Here is a 20,583-nt window from a genome sequence, read left to right on the forward strand (position 1 = left end):
AAGAGAACAACTCCAGAAATAAAGAAGCCACTGAAATGAGCAAACAAATGAAGACCCTTCAAGAAGACAACAACATGCTGAGGAACATCATAGATGAAATGGATCAGGATAAACGAATGAATGATATCATCGTGACAGGGCACCGAATTAAACCAAGATCCTATGCGAAAGCTGTGAATAATGAAGGTGAACCAGATGAAATGGATATGGTCTCAGCAGAACAGCAAGTGGTCAACTTTGAGTTTGAGTTTGAGTTTGAGTTTGAGTTTATTTCGAACATGCAAGCATACAACATGATACATCACAATTTCCAGTTTCTCTTTTCAACATGTTCAAAAAGGAGTAGGAAGAAGCAGAGCTTATTTAATCCTACCCCTTTTCTTTACATAACAGTTGCAAAACTTTTTGTTCACTTCCTCTTCACAATTTTTTCACAATAAACTCCATAAGTAATCACAACTAAAATAAATAAATAAATAATAGTAAGAATTTAATAATAATAATTGGTGAAGTAAGTCATATTTCATTTGATGAGATAAGTAAGATTACTTTAAGAATGAATGAATGGATGGATGAAATAAATTGAGAATGTTTGTCATGGTTCTTCTTCTTTGTACTTTGTAAACACTAAGTTTGAAGAGTTTCTTGAAGTGTATCATATTAGTACATTGTTTGATTGCTTTGCTTAATCCATTCCATAATTTAATTCCACATACTGATATACTGAAGGTCTTAAGTGTTGTACGTGCAAACAAATGTTTTAAATTACGTTTTTCTCTAAGATTATATTTTTCCTCTTTTTTTGAGAAGAATTGTTGTATATTCTTGGGTAGCAGGTTATAGTTTGCTTTGTGCATAATTTTAGCTGTTTGCAAATTCACTATGTCGTGGAATTTCAGTATTTTTGATTCAATAAATAAAGGGTTTGTATGTTCTTTATATCCAACATTATGTATTATTCTAACATCTTTTTTGTAACACCGTTAATGAATGAAGTGTACTTTTGTAATTATTTCCCCATATTTCTACACAGTAGCTCAGATATGGTAACACTAGTGAGCAGTAGAGAATATGAAGGGATTTTTGGTCTAGAACATGTTTTGCTTTATTCATTATTGACGTGTTTCTTGCAACTTTATGTTGTATATTTTTTACGTGAGATTTCCAGTTCAATTTATCATCAATCATTATACCTAGAAATTTGGTTTCATTTACTCTTTCAATTTCTATTCCATCTATTTTTATTTGTGTTTTACTTTCTCTTCTACTGTTACCAAATAGCATTATTTTAGTTTTACTAAGATTCAACGATAGTCTGTTTTTGTCAAACCATCTTTTTAATTTGTTAATTTCTTCTGTTATTATTTGTATTATCTCCTGTGTGTTCTCTCCTAAACAAAACGCTTTTGTATCATCCGCAAATACTACTAACTTTAAATCTTTTGTAACTTTACAAATGTCATTTATATAGAGATTGAATAATTTAGGTCCTAGTATTGATCCCTGAGGTACACCACAGGATCTATTTAGCGTTGTAGACGTGTGTTCGCCTAGCTTCACGTATTGTTTCCTGTTCGTTAGATAACTTCTTATCCAGTTTAAGACTAACCCTCTGATGCCATATCGTTGTAGTTTTTTGATTAAAATATTGTGATTAATTGTGTCAAATGCTTTATTTAGATCCATAAAAACCGCTGCCGCACATTTTTTACTATCTATTGCATTGGTAATTTCTTCTGTAATTTCAATTAAAGCCATTGAAGTGGCTTTAATTGAAATTACAGAAGAAATTACCAATGCAATAGATAGTAAAAAATGTGCGGCAGCGGTTTTTATGGATCTAAATAAAGCATTTGACACAATTAATCACAATATTTTAATATATATTGGTTCTCTTCGAGTATTCTATTTTTATTTATGAAACTTTCTAATCTGTTATTGAACAGTTTTCAATGATTTTAGAAAATTGTGGAAGTAGAGAAACAGGTCTATAATTTTTAAATTGATGTTTGTCTCCAGTCTTATAAATTGGTGCAACTTTAGCTATTTTCATTTTGTTTGGAAATGTACCTGTTTGAAATGATAGGTTACTAATATACATTAATGGTCCTGAGATCTCTTCAATAACCTTTTTTATCGTTTCCATATCAATTCCATTACAATCAGTTGAAGTCTTAGATTTACATTTTTTTGCAATTGTAACTATTTCCTCCTGTGTCACATTACTGAGGAACATGGAGTTGGGATTTCGCTCTATGGTATCATTATAGTCCTCAATTGGAACTGGGTCTGGAATCCTTTCTTCCAATTTTGGTCCAATATTTACAAAATAATTATTGAAGCTTTCAACTACTTCCTTTATGTTGTAATTTTTTAAATTTTCATCTAAGAAGTATTGAGGGTAGTCCCTCTTAGTTCCATTTTTAATAATGCTATTGAGGATGCCCCATGTTGCTCTCATATTATTTTTGTTCCTGTCCAATAATTCACTGTAATATTCTTTTCTACATGATCGTAGTATGTCTGTTAACTTGTTTTTATACTTTTTGTACTTAATTTCTGCCTCTATAGTTCTTTGTGCTATACATTTTCTATATAGTGTATTCTTCTTCTTACAAGCATTTTTTAATCCTTTTGTCATCCATGGTTGATTATTCTTTCTCTGCTTGTTACTGAGTTGTATCCATGGACAATGTTTGTCATAAAGTATTATGAACTTGTTTAAAAAATGTTCATATGCTTCATCAACCTCTTTTTCATTATACACATTGTCCCAATCTTGCTTTTGTAGCTCAATTTTGAAGGCAATCATCCTCTTCTCTGTGCACAGTCTTCGAAATGTCCTTTTGTCTTCCATGTTCTTCTTGTAGTTTCCATCATATATTGTAAAAACTGGCAGATGATCACTAATGTCGCTTATAAGTAGACCACTTGTAGTGTTATTATCAAAATCATTGGTAAAAATATTATCAATAAGCGATCTGCAATCAAAAGAAATTGAAATTGACATTAATACCATCGAAACATGCATCCCACTGAACGGAAGAAACAACAACGCCACTCCAGTCGTGCTCATGAAACTCGTAAACAGAAAATCTAAAATGGCATTGCTGAGACAGGGAAAGAAGCTGAAGGGAACAAATGTGTACATGAATGAGCATCTCACAAAACGTAATGCTGGAATCGCCAAGAAAGCATGCGACTTGAGAAAGCAGGGAAAAATCCAGGGAACTTGGAGTGCCAACTGTAAAATCTACATCAAGCTGAATGGAAGTCCAGAAGCAAGAGTAATTGTTGTCAATGACATCAAGGACCTGGACAATTTTTTAAAGTTTACACAGCTACCAAAACAACGATGATAATGGACTCTGACAGAAAACAAGCACCTAAATTCAGCATCGACACTACTATGTTCCAAGGGACGACTAAACAAGAGGACCTACATTCAGGATTGCATCCACCTACACTTATAGAGATTATTGAAACAACATCAAAGATTGTTGAACAAGAAAATATGGAACTAAAACATTTCTGCAACAAACATCACAAAAACCAGGATTTGGAAAATGATATAGATCCAGATACAAATGTTTTCTCCCACATCAGTAATAGTTGTTTTTATTATACAGATGATCAATATAATAGCAACATTGAATGTGATAACAAATTGTCAATTATTCATTTTAATAGTAGAAGCTTGTATGCAAATTACAACAACATTAAGAACTTTTTGGAACACATCAACAAACCCTTCAAAGTGATTGCTGTCACAGAAACATGGATTGATGATAAAAAAGGAATAGATTTTGATCTGGAGGGATATGAACTAAACTACATCAACAGAACCAACAAAAATGGAGAAGGAGTAGCTGTGTACGTGATGAAGAACCTGAACTACAAAGTGGTAAAAAACATGTCATTTGCTATAGATAATATCTTAGAATGTATAACCATTGAAATATGTCAGGAAAAAAGCAAAAACATTTTCATCAGTTGTATATATAGATCACCTAAGTCAAGTATAGAAACATTTGAAGAATGGATTAAGGCAACTTACATGGACAATGGTCAAAGAATAATGATCTTATGTGGTGACTTTAATATTGACTTATTGAACCCCAACAAGCAAAAGTCTATTGATGACTTCATTGATACAATGTACAGCATCAGTCTATATCCTAAAATCACAAAGCCAAGCAGAATCACAGGACACTGTGCCACGCTTATTGATAATATTTTTACCAATGATTTTGATAATAACACTACAAGTGGTCTACTTATAACCGACGTTAGTGATCATCTGCCAGTTTTTGCAATATATGATGGAAACTACAAGAAGAACATGGAAGACAAAAGGACATTTCGAAAACTATGCACAGAGAAGAGGATGATTGCCTTCAAAATTGAGCTACAAAAGCAAGATTGGGACAATGTGTATAATGAAAAAGAGGTTGATGAAGCATATGAACATTTCTTAAACAAGTTCATAATACTTTATGACAAACATTGTCCATGGATACAACTCAGTAACAAGCAGAGAAAGAATAATCAACCATGGATGACAAAAGGATTAAAAAATGCTTGTAAGAAGAAGAATATACTATATAGAGAATTTATAGCACAAAGAACTATAGAGGCAGAAATTAAGTACAAAAAGTATAAAAACAAGTTAACAGACATACTACGATCATGTAGAAAAGAATATTACAGTGAATTATTGGACAGGAACAAAAATAATATGAGAGCAACATGGGGCATCCTCAATAGCATTATTAAAAATGGAACTAAGAGGGATTACCCTCAATACTTCTTAGACGGAAATAAAAAAAATGACAACAGTGGGGCGGTATAGCTCGGTTGGTAGAGCGGCCGTGCCAGCAACTTGAGGGTTGCAGGTTCGATCCCCGCTTCCGCCATCCTAGTCACTGCCGTTGTGTCCTTGGGCAAGACACTTTACACACCTGCTCCCAGTGCCACCCACGCTGGTTTGAATGTAACTTAGATATTGGGTTTCACTATGTAAAGCGCTTTGAGTCACTTGAGAAAAAGCGCTATATAAATGTAATTCACTTCACTTCACTTCAACATAAAGGAAGTAGTTGAAAGCTTCAATAATTATTTTGTAAATATTGGACCAAAATTGGAAGAAAGGATACCAGACCCAGTTCCAATTGAGGACTATAATGATACCATAGAGCGAAATCCCAACTCCATGTTCCTCAGTAATGTGACACAGGAGAAAATACTTACAATCGCGAAAAAATGTAAATCTAAGACTTTAACTGATTGTAACGGAATTGATATGGAAACGATAAAAAAGGTTATTGAAGATGGCAGCTCCCGCCATCAGTGTGTGAATGTGTGTGTGAATGGGTAAATGTGGAAATACTGTCAAAGCGCTTTGAGTACCTTGAAGGTAGAAAAGCGCTATACAAGTACAACCCATTTATTTATTTATAGATCTCAGGACCATTAATGTATATTAGTAACCTATCATTTCAAACAGATATATTTCCAAACAAAATGAAAATAGCTAAAGTTGCACCAATTTATAAGACTGGAGACAAACATCAATTTACAAATTATAGACCTGTTTCTCTACTTCCACAATTTTCTAAAATCATTGAAAAACTGTTCAATAACAGATTAGAAAGTTTCATAAATAAAATTAGAATACTCAAGGAGAACCAATATGGATACAGAGCTAATGTTTCAACTTCAATGGCTTTAATTGAAATTACAGAAGAAATTACCAATGCAATAGACAGTAAAAAATGTGCGGCAGCGGTTTTTATGGATCTAACTAAAGTATTTGACACAATTAATCACAATATTTTAATCAAAAAACTAGAACGATACGGCATCAGAGGGTTAGTCTTAAACTGGATAAGAAGTTATCTAACGAACAGGAAACAATACGTGAAGCTAGGCGAACACACGTCTACAACGCTAAATATATCCTGTGGTGTACCTCAGGGATCAATATTAGGACCTAAATTATTCAATCTCTATATAAATTACATTTGTAAAGTTACAGAAGATTTAAAGTTAGTATTATTTGCGGATGATACAACAGCGTTTTGTTCAGGAGAGAACACACAGGAGATAATACAAATAATAACAGAAGAAATTAACAAATTAAAAAGATGGTTTGACAAAAACAGATTATCGTTGAATCTCAGTAAAACTAAAATAATGCTATTTGGTAACAGTAGAAGAGAAAGTCAAACACAAATACAAATAGACGGAATAGAAATTGAAAGAGTAAATGAAACCAAATTTCTAGGTATAATGATTGATGATAAATTGAACTGGAAATCTTACATAAAAAATATACAACATAAAGTTGCAAGAAACACGTCAATAATGAATAAAGCAAAACATGTTCTAGACCAAAAATCCCTTCATATTCTCTACTGCTCACTAGTGTTACCATATCTGAGCTACTGTGTAGAAATATGGGGAAATAATTACAAAAGTACACTTCATTCATTAACGGTGTTACAAAAAAGATCAGTTAGAATAATACATAATGTTGGATATAGAGAACATGCAAACCCTTTATTTATTGAATCAAAAATACTGAAATTCCACGACATAGTGAATTTGCAAACAGCTAAAATTATGCACAAAGCAAACTATAACCTGCTACCCAAGAATATACAACAATTCTTCTCAAAAAAAGAGGAGAAATATAATCTTAGAGAAAAACATAATTTAAAACATTTGTTTGCACGTACAACACTTAAGACCTTCAGTATATCAGTATGTGGAATTAAATTATGGAATGGATTAAGCAAAGCAATCAAACAATGTACTAATATGATACACTTCAAGAAACTCTTCAAACTTAAAGTGTTTACAAAGTACAAAGAAGAAGAACCATGACAAACATTCTCAATTTATTTCATCCATCCATTCATTCATTCCTAAAGTAATCTTACTTATCTCATCATATGAAATATGACTTACTTCACCAATTATTATTATTAAATTCTTACTATTATTTATTTATTTATTTATTTTTATTGTGATTACTTATGGAGTTTATTGTGAATAAATTGTGAACAGGAAGTGAACAAAAAGTTTTGCAACTGTTATGTAAAGAAAAGGGGTAGGATTAAATAAGCTCTGCTTCTTCCTACTCCTTTTCGAACATGTTGAAAAGAGAAACTGGAAATTGTGATGTATCATGTTGTATGCTTGCATGTTCGAAATAAACTCAAACTCAAACTCAAACTCAACTCAAGGCAGGTGGTCAAATACTTTTGGCAATTTAGTGTATATAATTGGATGCTGGAATACAAACTACACATCAAGACAATTTTATTTATACAGTGCCAATTCACAACAAAAGTTATCTCAAGGCACTTTACACACGTATGGAGCAGGTATACACCAGGCTCTTCAAATTTTAAACAGAACCCACTTAACCCTACAAGAGCAAGCACTTGGCGATGAAAGCAGCATGAAATCAATATCAATATTTGTCAATTGAAATGTGTTACTATGAATGTGTTTTTGGATGACTTCAATCATTTGTTTTTTTATTTAAAGTAAAAAAAATAAGTCTTCTGATTTACGCTTTAAAAATAGCTGGTTTAGCTCATCTCTTGGTTTATTAAGTAAATGATTAAGAGGTTTGGCCTTTGTCTCAATAGTGTACAGTTATGTAGGTCCACATGAATTTAGAAAATAAAAAAATGTAGAAAATAAAAAAAATAAAAATAAACATGAATTTAGATAAGGTCAGAGTTCATACATGGCCACTATGGAGCTATCAAAAGCATTTGATGCAATCAGTCACAATATCCCTATTTGGGAAAACAATTTGGCAAATTAAGAGAGTGATTTTGAACTGGGTGAAAAGCTGAAAGCAAATGTGAGACCAGGAGATCACACATCCGAGTGCTTATAGATTCGTCTTGTGGTGTACTCCAGGGGTCAGCTCGAGGGCCAAAAATCATTCAATTTATTTATCAATGACATTTGTAAAGCCGCCAAAGCACCTGAAACACCACGGGTTTCTGCTCAGAGAAAATCTAATAGGAAGTAATGAAAACCATGAATAAACTAAAAAAGATGGTTTGATAAAAACAGATTATCCTAGAATTTAAGAAAAAAACTAAACAATTTCATTTGGAAATACAAAAGTAGATAAACACAAATACTAATAAATGGTGTAGATATTGACACGGTACAAGGAAATTTAGGTGGGAAAGTAAGTCTTTGAGTTGGCCCTTTATCATAAATCATAAGTTATTTAGGACTTTTGTCAGTTTGCACTTGAAGAGACAGAGAAGATCGTAGAAGACGCTTTATCAAGTACAGTCATTATTATTTTCCTCATATTGGTTTCATTGTCATGATAGATGTATCCATAGCGTCTTTCATTGTAAGAATCATTGTGATGTTTACTTTTTCCAAATATGTTGAATTTGACTGAACAATAATAGATAATAGAATGAGCTGGAAACCACATATTTAGCACATACAACATAAAATGGCAAGAAACATATCAATATCAAATAAGGCAAAATAAATGTAGACTCAAAAATCACTCCATACTCTGTATTGTTTGCTGGTGTTAACATTATCAGAATTATTGTTTCGAGATATGGGGAAACAATTATGAAAGTGCACCTCATTCACTAGTCATGCAGAAGAAGGGATAATACATAAGGCTGAATATTGTCAGGGTTGCCCCTGACAGTTTGTTTGCGTTTGTCTTGGTTTCCTGTCAGTGCTTTTATTTTGTCTTCATTTCCTGCTTGTATCCCCTGAGTGCTTTTCCCCCTCAGCTGTGGCTGATTGGTACCGGGCCACACCTGGTGTCAATCAGCCAGATGCTATTTGAACCTGCCTTCCCCTCCAGTCAGTGTTGGATTATTGTCGTACCTACCTGTCGTGTCGATGTCAGTGTAGCTGTATGCGGTAGTGGTAAGCTATATTCTGTAGCTGTTTGTAGCTTACTGTTTTTTTGTTCCTCTAGTCTCTGTTTGCTGGATCCCTGTTTCCTGTTTCCAGTTTGTCCTCCTAGTTCCTGGTTTGTGTTTTTTGCTTTATATTGAACATTAAATCATGTTTTCCCGCTCAATGCCTGCCGCCATCTCTGCATCTTGGGGTTCGTCACCTACACACCCTGACAGGATACAGGCAAAATACAACTAATGTCCAAAAATGTAGCATTTATTGTACATTTTCAAACTAGTCACAGAATGTACCATAATTCTATTTGTCCATAAAATAAAATGTTTGGAGCCTTCTCCATTCTCTTACTGTCATTCAAAGCTAATCTTGGTTTCATCTGTCCAAAGAATTGGAATAGAGAACATGGGTAGGTTTTAGGCGTTTCCTGGAAAATGTCTTCAAATCTGGAATTCATGTTCTTAGATAACTTACAGAACTCTCACTGCATGTACATTGATGAATGATAATAGTCTACCTATATTCTACAGTGTGTATTTTTCAGAAATGTTCAAGACGAATATGGAATCAGGTTGTGGAGTCATTTATAGGATGACTGTCCATAGCCATAAAGCAGATGAGATTGAGGACCTTGAAAACATAAATCTGCTGCTCCTTTAATGTAAAATGCTGAACGATGATGATTTCTCAGCATCATAAAGCAAAAGACTGGCGATGAAGGCCGCAACGGGGAAAGGCAAAGAAGAGGAGAAGCACTGCTGAAAGGCAAGGGAGGGTGGACTGAATGTCCTTGGGTTCTTTTCATCACTGGACTCGCTGTGTGCCTCTTTTTTTAAATTATTATTCAACCTAGGAGCAAGCAACCTTAGATAATAGCGACCAGACTGGGGAGGTTTCTTGTATTTAGAAAATGGTACTTTTACATAAGTCGATAATTCTCAATCTGACACTTTAAGAGCGGTATCAATTCAAAAACATTGTGTTTCTACATTTGAATTTCCGAGATGAGGCAGTGAGGGTCAATGTTTTTGGTTCAGGTGATGTGTGTGGCAATACAGTAAATGTTTTTGTGATCCCCCATGTAGAGGTTTTTGATTATGGCTCAGTCAAAGAGTTCTGCAGCGCGGTCATTGCTCTAAAAGCCCTCAGACACTATAATCAGATACGAGGATGAGTTCATCCCCATGGGTAGCTCTTCATCCTTTTAAACTTTGACCTTTACAGTCAGCCAAAACATGACCCGACAGGCTGGATTGCACCAGACTGCAGTCATGAGCTCACTGCAATACGAGTGAGTGGATTTTCCAGGCAGATTTGGGACATTATCCTATTCAATCAATCCCGTTCTTGGCTTTGTCCCCAGAAGAATGTGCTTTATTCCGTTCCATGATACACTCAAGGGATGTATATATATATTTTTTGTTTTTTTCAAAAGTTAGCACACTGACGAAGCCGTATGTTTAGCTAGAACTGTCCTTTGCTTTGCAGCTGTTATATAACGGCTGCTGTTGCCCATGGCGATATGTTGAGGGAAATGAATGAGTCAGTTACTTTAGTTGCTGGAAGATGTATCAATTATTCAAGTGTAACTTTGTACTGGGTGCCCTCCCATGAGGGCGTCAACAGCAGGTACGCAGATTCAAGGATCCGAGGTGAAAGAGCTCCTCGGGCGTTGTACGGTACCGTGCAAACGCCTCTAAAGTCCTGCACACGGTATGACATTTAGCTACACAAGCCGTTTTATTTTGGACTTGCCATTGTGGGAAAAGTACTGGCACAATTCTAGCAACAGTGGCTCTGTTATGTTGCAGTACAAAGTATTCTCTTGGGTGTTTTTTCTCCTCTTCAGTGTTTTTTGTGTTTCATTGTGGATACATAATTAGTTCCTGTGTATATTTAGATCAGAATGTCCCCTGTTCCTTTGATATTTTTGGTTATTTCACATGTGAATGTCTCACTTTCTTTTTTTTATGCTCACATCTTCGCATTTACAGAGACAATATAAACAGATCACATGCTGTGCCTAGAGCCCCGCGATTCGTTTGGGGCTCGGTCGCATGACAAAGCGCATGCAAAATGTCCATTAATGAATAACAGGGTGTTTCATATGAAATTTAAAAGCAAACCTATTCCTAGTCCCTTCCTGCCCCGTGTTAAGAAAATAATAGAAAAATCCATCCATCCCATCTATTTTCTGTACAGTATAGTGAAGGCCTTTGACACCGTTAACCACACTATACTGTTGGATAAGCTCAGAGCAATCGGATTTAACAAAAACTCATGGAGCTGGATGCAATCTTACTTGGAGGGGAGGGAGCAGGTGGTAGAGGTGAACGGCACCGTGTCCCCCCCAACTCTCGGTGAGCTGTGGAGTCCCTCAAGGCAGTATATTGGGACCTTTACTGTTCCTAATATACATTAACGACATGTCATCGGCATGCGACTGTGAATTGTTTTTGTTTGCGGATGACTCTGCCTTGCTGGTATCCGGCAAGGACAAGTCACAGGTGGAGAAAATCCTCAGTGCTGAGCTCTGTAGAACTTGCACCTGGCTCGCTGACAACAAGCTATCCATACACTTGGGTAAAACAGAATCCATCCTGTTTGGGTCCCACATCAACCTCAAGAAAGTCAATGACTTCACCATAAAAGTGGGTGACATTGTTATCACCAGGAAAGATGAGGTCACCTACCTAGGTTCCATTCTAGAGGCTAACCTTTCCTGTGATAAAATGGCAACCAAGGTAATCAAAAAGGTTAACCAACGAACGAGATTTCTCTACAGAATCTCCTCTCTGGTCAACAAAAGCACCTTGAGGATTCTGGCGGGAACTCTCGTTCAACCCTTTTTCGATTACGCATGCACCTCCTGGTACCCTAGCACCTCCAAAACCCTCAAATCTAAACTCCAAACATCTCAGAACAAGCTAGTCAGGTTACTGCTAGACCTCCACCCCAGATCCCACCTCACTCCTACCCACTTCTCTAAAGTGGGCTGGCTCAAGGTGGAGGACAGAGTTAAACAACTAGCACTGAGCCTAGTCTATAAAATCCGCTACACCTCCCTGATACCGAAGTACATGTCAAACTACTTCCTTAACGTAAATGACCGCCATAACCACAACACCACGGGGAGCTCCACTAACCACGTTAAACCCAAATTCCGAACTAACAAAGGTCTTAACTCATTCTCTTTCTATGCCACATCAATGTGGAATGCGCTCCCAACAGGTATAAAAGAAAGGGCATCTCTATCCTCCTTCAAAACCGCAATAAAAGTTCACCTCCAGGCAGCTACAACCCTAAACTAACACCCTCCCGGATTGCTAACAATCAAATGTAAACAATCAAATGCAGATACTTTTTCTTATGCCTTCTGGTCTCTCTCTCTCTCTCTCTCTCTCTCTCTCTCTCTCTCTCTCTCTCTCTCTCTCTCTCTCTCTCTATGTCCACTACTTGATGTCCATATCCTAACCCCCCCCCCCCTCCACACCCCTGATTGTAAATAATGTAAATAATTCATTGTGATTATCTTGTGTGATGACTGTATTATGATGATAGTATATATGATAGTATATATCTGTATCATGAATCAATTTAAGTGGACCCCGACTTAAACAAGTTGAAAAACTTATTCGGGTGTTACCATTTGGTGGTCAATTGTACGGAATATGTACTTCACTGTGCAACCTACTAATAAAAGTCTCAATCAATCAATCAATCAATCAGAATTATATTTATATAGCGCTTTTCTCTAGTGACTCAAAGCGCTTTACATAGTGAAACCCATTATCTTAGTTACATTTAAACCAGTGTGGGTGGCACTGGGAGCAGGTGGTTAAAGTAGCTTGCCCAAGGACACAACGGCAGTGACTAGGATGGCGGAAGCGGGAATCAAACCTGGAACCCTCGAGTTGCTGGCACGGCCACTGTACCAACCGAGAAGGAAGAATTGCTATTTATGTTTTAATTATGTTTAATTTGTTGTTTTGGACTAAAAAGACACTGTTGAACAATTTATTTTGCCAAACATGTGTATTAAATAAAATCCATGTGGAGTCTAATAGTATAAAAATAATTTCCGACAAATTAAAACGTTGTGATTGAGGGTAAAAGAGGACTGAGTGTCTCCAAATAAAGTTCCGCTTAGGGTCCCGATTTTCCTAGGGGTGGCCTTGAATAAGAGCCTGCTTTTTTGATGAGCAATTGTTATGGTGCATACTGCTGTACAATGAGGGGATTCCCAGCAGGCACAAGACATTGATACAACATTGATTATACGCAAATGTCTTTTAAAACTGACTTCTAAACAACGTTGGAAAAAAATAGTATTTGTAAATTGAGACAACGTTGGTGTCTAACGTATGAACAAAGTGTTGGTTGGGAAATGACCAAATTTCAATGATCGAATCAACGTCACAACCTGACATTGAATAAACGTTGTTAAAAAGTATGTTGTTTCAACGTTGTATTTGTGTTGTAAGATATTGGTTGAAAAATGACCAAAATTAAATGGTCAAATCAACGTCAAAACCCGACATTGATTAAATGTCTTGGAAAACATTAAGTTTCAGTTGCTCAACGTCAGGACCTAATTCAATCTCTCAATGTTGTCCTAATGTTTGGTTCACAGTAACTCGTGATTATTTTGCCAACAATAATGTGACGATACAACAGACCTGGGCAAATTAAGGCATGGGGGCCGCATGCGACCCGCTAGGCTTTTCAATCGGGCCCGCCGGACATTCCCAAATAATTTTTTTAGATCTTTAAGATGGAAACTGTCGCTGCCATTATGATGTGCAGTGATGTTTTCAAATTACCGTAAGTCTTGAAATATACAAAGTATTTCAATGATTGGACTCTGCGCTTTTGCATGATACAGCCCTTTGAGACACTTGTGATTTAGGGCTATATAAATAAACATTGATTGATTGATATACAAGTTACTATGGTAATCCAAGTCACAGCAGCACAGACGAGGCACCAAGCAGTGTGGGCGGGGAGCGTTTCCACAGAGTGTTTCCAGAGCGGCCAGCCTGAAATACGGGTGTCAGAGACAGATGCGGAAGGAGATTTTTACAACAAAGTTCTAAAGCTTAGTGATATATCAGATTGTAGTGGGTTTCTTTTTTACTCTTCGCGTTCATATTTCACTGTTTGTTGCATTTTTGTTGCGTTTCGCTTGTTTGTAAATTATGTAGATCAAGAGGGGCTGTGACGTTCATATGTTATCAATATTCAGTGTTTTATCGTTCATAGTTAATATTGTAAATCCCACATTCTTTATTTTCATGTACATTCTGGGTGTCTCATTCAGTAAAAAAATTAAAAATTTCATTCCGTTTTTATCATAACGTTTTTAGCATTCGATCAGACATTATAGTGAGGTTTTGTATTAGTGTTCCTAAAAATAGATATACCGGCCCCCAGACACATTTTTTTCTTTAAATTTGGCCCCCCTGAGTCAAAATAATTGCCCAGCCCTGCGATACAGCGATCAAACAATCTACAATATATATCGAACTGAAGAAGAGAAACCCCACAAAAGTACCAGCAATTGTAGCATTGTAGCATTTGTCCACACATGAGTCCCCCCCATCTGTACGACAGCATCTTGTAGATTTACTTATACCTCCCTAGGCACTATTTAACCTCCACCCCCTGTGGAAGCATGCAATATTAGTTCGCTCTCTGTTGCTGTGTTTTGTTTTAAGTCTAGCATGAAGGCTGTCAGTCTCACCTTGATGTTCTCACTTTGCATAGCGCTGACAGCTGGCGTGCATCATTGAGCATGCAGCATCTGTTTGGACTTGACAACATCAGCCCCTCCTCTGTGCTGCCTGCCTGCAGCTCGGCATGATGGCTGTGCTCAGCAGAGAAGATGCGTGCAAGGTTGGAGTGGATGTGTGTTCAGTTACAGTGGATTCCTGCATATAAATCACGATTCAGCTTTCGTGTCCCCGCAAATTTTTTGGCGTATTTTTAAAACTTTTTCTCCCAAAATAAAATATTTTTGGTCATTTACCCTACGCCAGTAATTATTTTGGTAACACTTTAGTATGGGGAACATATTCACCATTAATAAGTTGCTGATTGACATGCAAATTAGTAACATATTGGCTCTTAATTACTCATTATTAAGTACTTATTAATGCCCTATTCGGCATGTTCCCTTTAATACCACTTAATGAATATGGTCTGTTCTTACATAACAAAACACAAAACTACGATAACCCTAACCCTAACCCTTAAGTCTTTGTTACTTACAATATGTTCCCCTAGTGTCCAAATAACTCTAAATTAAGTGTTTGTTACTTAAAATATGTTCCCCATACCATTAATTTATAAATATGTGACAATAAAGCCAAAAATGCCAAGCGTAATAGTACGACCTAACAACGTGACGTCAGTGCAAGATGGCGGCACCCTTTGGTGCTACTTTAGTAATACCCTCTACAGCAGGGGTCACCAACGTGGTGCCCGCGGGCACCAGGTAGCCCGTAAGGACCAGATGAGTAGCCCGCTGGCCTGTTCTAAAAATAGCTCAAATAGCAGCACTTTCCAGTGCGCTGCCTCTATTTTTTAAATTGTATTTATTTACTAGCAAGCTGGTCTCACTTTGCTCGACATTTTTAATTCTAAGAGAGACAAAACTCAAATAGAATTTGAAAATCCAAGAAAATATTTTAAAGACTTGGTCTTCACTTGTTTAAATAAATTCATTAATTTTTTTACTTTGCTTTTTATAACTTTCAGAAAGACAATTTTAGAGAAAAAATACAACCTTAAAAATGATTTTAGGAGTTTTAAACACATATACCTTTTTACCTTTTAAATTCCTTCCTCTTCTTTCCTGACAATTTAAATCAATTTTCAAGTAAATTTATTTTTTTTATTGTAAAGAATAATAAATAAATTGTAATTTAATTATTCGTTTTAGCTTCAGTTTTTTCGACGAAGAATATTTGTGAAATATTTATTCAAACTTATTATGATTAAAATTCAAAAAAATTATTCTGGCAAATTTAGAAAATCTGTAGAATAAAATTAAAATCTTATTTCAAAGTGTTTTGAATTTCTTTTAAAATTTTTGTTCTGGAAAATCTAGAAAAAATAATGATTTGTCTTTGTTAGAAATATAGCTTGGTCCAATTTGTTATATATTCTAACAAAGTGCAGATTGGATTTTAACCTATTTAAAACATGTCATCAAAATTCTAAAATCAATCGTAATCAGGAAAAATTACTAATGATGTTCCATAAATTATTTTTTTAATTTTTTCAAAAAGATTCAAATTAGCTAGTTTTTCTCTTCTTTTTTTCGGTTGAATTTTGAATTTTAAAGAGTCGAAATTGAAGATAAACTATGTTTCAAAATGTAATTGTCATTTTTTTTGTGTTTTCTCCTCTTTTAAACCGTTCAATTAAGTGTAAATATCAATAATTATTAATAATAACATAGAGTTAAAGGTAAATTGAGCAAATTGGCTATTTCTGGCAATTTATTTAAGTGTGTATCAAACTGGTAGCGCTTCGCATTAATCAGTACCCAAGAAGTAGCTCTTTGTTTCAAAAAGGTTGGTGACCCCTGCTCTACAGTCAACTTGATCACAATCCGCCCTCAAAACTTCCCTGCAAGGTGAACCCATCCATCGATCCATTTTCTACCGCTTGTCCCTTACGGGGTCACGGGGGATGCCCGAGCCTATCTCAGCTGCACACGGGCGGAAGGCGGGGTACACCCTGGACAAGTCGCCATCTCATCACAGGGCTAACACACATAAACAGACAACATTTACACCCACATTCACAGGCAAGGTGAACCACTTGAGCCAATTGGTTCGAGAATTTCTCGAAGCTTCAATGCATGCTTCGGCTCAAAACACCACCTGCTGGCCAAATGTATAATTACAAACACGGATGCACTGAATTGCTGCGTCTGTTGTGGCTCTTGGAAATGACAATGAATTACAACAACTGTGTGACAAAATACTTTTATGTGTTATGTGCAGCAAGCTGATACAGGGGTTAGTACGTCTGCCTCACAATATGAAGGTCATGGGCTCGCGACTGTGTGGGTTCCTCCGGCTTCCTCCCACCTCCAAAAACATGCACCTGGGGATAGGTTGATTGGCAACACTAAATTGGCCCTAGTGTGTGAATGTGAGTGTGAATGTTGTCTGTCTGTCTGTGTTGGCCCTGTGATGAGGTGCGACTTGTCCAGGGTGTACCCCGCCTTCCGCCCATGTGCAGCTGGGATAGGCTCCAGCATCCCCATAAGGGACAAGCGGTAGAAAATGGATGGATGGATATTGATATGTATTGTGTGTTTGTATTTTGCCAACATTGTAGAATCACATGATAGGGCAGGTTATATTATGTTTTTCTGTCACTTTGAGGAAATAGCATTAAGAGGACAATATAGGGCAGGGGTCACCAACGCGGTGCCCGCGGGCACCAGGTCGCCCGTAAGGACCAGATGAGTCGCCCGCGGGCCTGTTCTAAAAAAATAAAAAATAAAAAAATAAAAATATAATTTTTTTAAAAAATTAAATCTACATAGAAAAAACACAAGATACACTTTCAATCAGTGCATCAACCCAAACAACCTCCCCCATGCACACTCATCCACTCACACAAAAGGGGTTATTTCTTTCTGCTACCAATATTCTGGTTCCCACAACATAGACAACACATCTGCAAGGGACACAGTCCCTGAAGCACACATGATTGTATAGGCTGCTGGTCCACTAACATTTTCATTAATTACTATTTTTTATGTAATTATTTATATATTGTTTTACTTTCTTTTTTATCCAAGAAAATGTTTTTTATTTATTTCTTATTTTATTTTATTTTTTAAAAAAGGGCCTTATCTTCAACAGACCAGGTTGTCAATGAAATTAGATTTGTTTAAAGGGTTTTTTAAACCAGGCCCAGTCCAGATAATGTCCAAGTCGGACTCAGCAACACACACCTTCATTCATGTACACAGAAAAAAATTAGGGAACACAACAGATTGCATATAATTTATAAACAAAATTACATTTTCAAAATAAGCATTTATGTACAGTCCAGATTATGTCCAGGTCACTCAAATTAGGAAACACAACAACAGATATCATATAATCTATAAACATAATTATACTTTCAAAATAAGCCTTTGAGGACTTCTCATCTTTTTGTAAATGTTTTTTGGCATCATTATCGTTTTCAACCATGTAACTTTCTAAAGTTAGAAAATACTGAATAAATGTTTTAAAGAAAGTAATACTAAGTGAATATCTGTTTTTGGCCTTAACAATAAACATTTTACAGAGTACTATAATTAAATTGACTAAATCATGATTGTCAATGAACTCTCCTAAAATAACAGAAACCACATTAAGCTTCATAAACAAACCAATCCTTAAACACATTTTTTCAACTTCCACCCAAAACAAAGACACAATATGACAATACCAAAACAAATGCAGGGTGGATTCAGGCTCCTGACAACAAAATCGGCAATCATCTGACTCTGTCATATTCCATAATTTTAACATTTTCCCTGTGGGTAAGAAGTTATAAATAATTTTAATTTGAAAATAACAATTTTGCACATCGATAGTGGTTTTATAGATTAGTTTGAATATGGCATCCCATGGCAACGGGCAGTCAAAAAAGTCCTCCCATTTTCCATTTGTGTTGTATGAGGCAGCCTTCAAAGATTTCTTTATTAAATAAAAATTATATATTTTTCTATTTATTTTAGTTCCTTTTTGCCAACTAGAATTTCTTATTAGAGGTTCACAAACTAATAATTTAGTAGTTCCATATTTAATTATTTGTTTCCATCTTTTCCCAATTACTCCAGTTAGTTGAAAAAATGAAAAGCTTGAGCAAGCATCACCATACATAGCTCTAAATTCATCATACTTCCTAATTTTACCATTCTCATTGATAATATCATTGACAAAAATGATTCCTCTTTCAAACATATTTTTCCAAAAGAAAGGCTTTCCATCTATTACAATATTAGAGTTCATCCATATTAACTGCTGCAAAATATCATCTCTTTTTTCTGGCACATAAAATTGAAAACACCACTATGAGTGGATTGTTTCCTTTATGAACCCCGCCATGTTTCCCAGCAGACTCTCTGGGAGGGGATCACTTGTAAAAAAGGATACAATTTCTTTTGATACAGTACATGTTTTTTGTCCAACAGGACATTTGTGTACCACTCAATGTTTAAATACATCTTTGGAACAATTGATGCTTTTAAAGACAGACACATAGCTTCAAGGTTGAGAAGTTTCAGGCCCCCATATTCATACTCTTTGTACAAAACCTTTCAAACACAGAACACGCCTCACTGATGCACATCTGCGAGACTCACTCAGAGTTGCAGTGTCAAGTTACACACCAGAGTACAACACACTAGTTAACAGCATGCAATGCCAGGCTTCCCACTAACTGACAAAGAAACAGATAACAGATTTGGTGTCCAGTTCAAAGTGTGACATGATTTAAAAATTGGAGAGTTTACTTTTGTATTTTACATGAGTTATTATTTGTACAAACATGGCGCAAAGTAATTCATGATTTGTTAAAAAATGTTAGTGGCTAGCTAGTTAAAATGGGATATTGTGATTTCACAAGACTGTCTTAGAAGTGATCATTTGAAAATGTTCAATTTGAAAAATGTGCACTTAGAGAAAATATAAAAATAAAGTGTTGCATATTGATATTTATCTGTTTCTATATATATTTATTGTGAGAAATCATTAAGATGATCAGTGTTTCCACAAAGATAAATATCATGAATTATTAATAATAACAGAGTTAAAGGTAAATTGAGTAAATTGGCTACTTCTGGCAATTTATTTAAGTGTGTATCTAACTGGTAGCCCTTCGCAGTAATCAGTACCCAAGAAGTAGCCCTTGGTTTCAAAAAGGTTGGTGACCCCTGATATAGGGTAACTTGGACGATGATGTACAGCAGTGGTCCCCAACCACCGGGCCGCGGCCCGGTACCAGTCCGTGGATCGATTGATACCGCACAAGAAATTTAATTTTTATTTTTATTTTTTATTAAATCAACATAAAAAACACAAGATACTTACAATTAGTGCACCAACCCAAAAAAACTCCCTCCCCCATTACACTCATTCACACTCATTCGCACAAAAGGGTTGTTTCTTTCTGTTATTAATATTTCTGGTTCCTACATTATATATCAATATAGATCAATACATTCTGCAGGGATACAGTCCGTAAGCATGCATGATTGTATTTTTTTATGACAAAAAAAAATAAAAAATACAATAAATACCATACAACTAGGGATGTCCGATAATGGCTTTTTGCAGATATCCGATATTGTCCAACTCTTTAATTACCGATACCGATATCAACCGATACCGATATCAACCGATATATGCAGTCGTGGAATTAACACATTATTATGCCTAATTTGGACAACCAGGTATGGTGAAGATAAGGTACTTTTTAAAAAAATTAGTAAAATAAGATAAATAAATTAAAAACATTTTCTTGAATAAAAAAGAAAGTACAACAATATAAAAACAGTTACATAGAAACTAGTAATGAATGAAAATTAGTAAAATTAACTGTTAAAGGTTAGTACTATTAGTGGACCAGCAGCAC

General features: G+C 35.5%; 1 protein-coding gene across 2 annotated transcripts in view; it reads left to right on the forward strand.

Moving 5' to 3' along the window:
* LOC133654157 (ataxin-7-like protein 2) overlaps positions 1–14,924 on the forward strand; it is a 57,253-nt gene extending 42,329 nt beyond the window's left edge. For both annotated transcript variants that reach the window (XR_009826839.1, XR_009826840.1), the window contains one exon: positions 14,695–14,924. The gene's annotated coding sequence lies outside the window, so the exon portion shown is untranslated. The remainder of the gene's footprint in view (positions 1–14,694) is intronic.
* Positions 14,925–20,583: the final 5,659 nt, after the last annotated feature.

The sequence above is a fragment of the Entelurus aequoreus genome, linkage group LG07, assembly GCF_033978785.1.
Source record: "Entelurus aequoreus isolate RoL-2023_Sb linkage group LG07, RoL_Eaeq_v1.1, whole genome shotgun sequence".
In the NCBI taxonomy this organism is placed as follows: domain Eukaryota; kingdom Metazoa; phylum Chordata; class Actinopteri; order Syngnathiformes; family Syngnathidae; genus Entelurus; species Entelurus aequoreus.